This window comes from Dermacentor silvarum, chromosome 6 (assembly GCF_013339745.2).
Source record: "Dermacentor silvarum isolate Dsil-2018 chromosome 6, BIME_Dsil_1.4, whole genome shotgun sequence".
In the NCBI taxonomy this organism is placed as follows: Eukaryota; Metazoa; Arthropoda; class Arachnida; order Ixodida; family Ixodidae; genus Dermacentor; species Dermacentor silvarum.
In genome coordinates, this window is record NC_051159.1 from 148,238,408 (window position 1) to 148,241,579 (window position 3,172).

General features: G+C 42.0%; 1 protein-coding gene across 1 annotated transcript in view; it reads right to left on the reverse strand.

The window, feature by feature from the left end:
- Positions 1–210: 210 nt before the first annotated feature.
- LOC119456957 (sodium-coupled monocarboxylate transporter 1-like) overlaps positions 211–3,172 on the reverse strand; it is a 70,275-nt gene continuing 67,313 nt past the window's right edge. Inside the window, exon 19 of the mRNA XM_049669155.1 lies at positions 211–529. The gene's annotated coding sequence lies outside the window, so the exon portion shown is untranslated. The remainder of the gene's footprint in view (positions 530–3,172) is intronic.

Consider the following 3,172-nt stretch of genomic DNA (forward strand, 5'->3'; position numbering starts at 1 on the left):
TTCAGGAGGCCATGGCCTGGTTGCATTTCTGTACGTGGGGGGCTTACGTAATTTATAACCACTACCGTACTAGTAGTGTACGTGCATATCCCACATTCTCGCGTGGCGACACCTGTCCCGAACTATTCACCTCTCATTCTGTTATGGTTAGCAGAAGAAAAACACATTGGAGGTGGCGCTTTGTTAGTAATAACAAGACCAAACGGGGGATGAAACAACCGCACCGTCTTTATTTTTCAGTGTAAATATAAACTATACATATATACACAAGGACTATTCGCACATAGATGGAAGGCTCGATTTACGGCATAGTCCGAATGAACAACCGGCAGAAGCTCACCACTTTCCAACAACAGCAACAAAAAAATACAGACGATAGCAGGGTTAGGTGGTGGATGTTTAAAACACTTCAAAATTTTACTATAAACAATACTTATATTCACTAAAACAGTTAAACAATAAACAGGTATAATTCAATAGAATAAAAAATTGTTGACGTATTTAATTTACATACCAAATGCATTAGGTGCTATACATCTGTAGTTGTAGCCTGTTTCAATCCAAAACACTCGCTTTGGTATGCAAGAGATCACTTGAGAGTGCTTGTAATTGCAATTCATTGCAGCATTTCAGAGCGGGTGTAAATATAGTATAATTGTTTTATCAGTAATGCTTATGCTCGGCAGATCATATTGTAAGACATTGAGTAGAATAATGAACAAAGCATGGTTTGTGACAACTTGAACTAACTTAGCAGATGAACTTACAGCTTAAATATGAATAAACCTTAATATCCATCTAGACTGAACAAAATCGTTGAAATGAATACACACGTATATGTTGACTGCACAGGAAACAACGTAACGAAATCAAACAAACGCCAATATTTTTCGACAACATGGGTGTAGTTGCTTTACGTTTGTTTATTTCTGTTGATTGAATGAGGTGTAAGGACAAGTTTGTATTCTGGCACGTCAAACATGTAAACCGTAATTGGGGACATTAAAAGTAGCGAACAATTTCGTACAAGTGAAGTGGCTACATGGTTTAGCAGTTTAGTCTTTGCGAACTATGAAATGTTTTGACCAAACGAGCTAGTTGAAGGGCAATTATTGAGATATTGTGTAAAAGCTTCGAGGCTTCCATTCGGATGGCGGTGTCTTACAGGCTATCCCGAAAATCTTTGTTAGCTATGTTAAGGTACATGCGTGTTCTAGGTAATGAAACTCGCTCTTAAAGCACTCAGTAAAGGTCTTGCGGCGAAGGCACAATGCCTAAACGCAGCTGCATCGATACCCCTAGTCCTACACTACACCAACTTTCCCAAATGATGTATGATGTCTGGAAATGCGGATGTGTGAGTGACAGTAAGTAATTAAAAACTGCAAGCTACAAGAACACAGTACGGAAACGTCCTCGACTTTCGATAAGTAAATGCACCGCCGCGTTGACTAAAACAAAGGTTAGCGTAACAAATGTGAACGGACGAATTAATTAGCGTTGTTTGTTGCATACAAGCTTTAGCGCAGCCATCTGTGATGACGCTTTACTCATGTACAGGCAGATTTGCTAATGGCTTCAAAGGAGTCCATCGAATCTCATGTAACTGAGTCGTGTGTCGCAAACTGTTTTGGAATTTCGCTGCTTGAAACGCATTTGGGCATGTGCTCGCAGTCTTCCTACTTTGTGTCGGAAGCCAGTGCAGAATGCCCTCTGAAACTCGGTGACATAGCGCTAGTTCGGCTGTTGATCGTGATCGTAACAAAACACGAGTGGGCTTGTTAAGTGAAAGTTACACAAACCAGAACCACATCTAACTCCTACAACTGCACGGTCTCTCTAGCCAAACGCAAGTCATTAGTACTATCGAATCTTCAAATGTCGTGGCAGCAGTGAAAAAGCTGAGAACTCGCACCTGACATTTGGTAAGGCAGCGGTAACCTCCAGTTAAAGTTGTTGTGTGCACCTGCAAATTACCATTATGAACGCGATAGCGTTAAAGGCCCCGTGTCGCAAGAACTCCGGTGTTGGCGCCGACCGTCGTTTGGCGAAAAAACATTCCGAACCACAACGCAGGCCCTCCGTAGACACTAAATACTTTTAACACGAAAGCTGCTCACAATTTGTCTTACATTCTTTACAAAGTTATTCCTCGGAATTTTGAGAATGACAGCCCCCAAACAAATGTCATGGAACGAAACACTGACAGCACATGCCTTTTATGTTAAGTCGTCTCAAACTGAAATACTAAAAGTGCGAAACAATAACAGAAGATCGACTCACGCAAGAGGCCGTGTTTCTACCAGAAAGCGCGCCTTCGTGCATAGCATTGAGCGCCAGCGTTTTCCCGATAAAAGAAAATGAGAAACATAAAAAAAAAACGTAACTGCGTGAGGTCCCAGTGATCCGCACATTGCCGCGTGTATCCTGTTTTCTATGCGACATGACCATAACCGCTGACCCCTGACTTCTTTAACTTTATGACCTTTGCTTCAACGCAGTTCATAACCACGCAATACATCAGAAGATATTACGTGGGTAATAAGCAAGCATACACGAAAGCCGCATGAGAGGCGGTTCGAAGAGAGTGTTTGAAAAGGTTCTTATGAATTTGAGCGATCTGATATCAATTGCGAAAAAATCACGGCATACGCGTACAGGCAAACTGTTTCAGTGTTCAGAGGTGTCACTGCGTTCGCCTTCTGTTCTGATGGTAGATAGTTTGCACTCTGGTCTAAAGAGAGTGGTGAGAAAATAACAAATGACAACGCCCTTCCATTTCATAGAAGGCCGGAGGTAAAGTTTGCACCAGACGGAAAACTGAAGAGAATATAGGAAGATCAATCTTCAGAGGAGAGGAGGGGGACTTCTTGGAAGTGTTTTTCTCGTGCTATGTTTTAAAGTCACGGGCGAAGCAAATGAATATCAAGGGCAGGTTGGTTGTTGAGTGCAACCACTCCATATGACGAATGCATCAAACAAACATACACGGCACAAAAACAAACTAAATGAAGCTTCAGCGTCCTCGTGATGTCCCTTGCTGTTTTGAACGCTACCCTGTTCGAATGTCACTCACCAGGCTTCACACATATTTATCATTTTTTTTTTTCACTTGCTAGAGACGAGCAGTTGAGGCTCACATTCTCTCGCGTTAAGGAGTAGCGGGTCACCT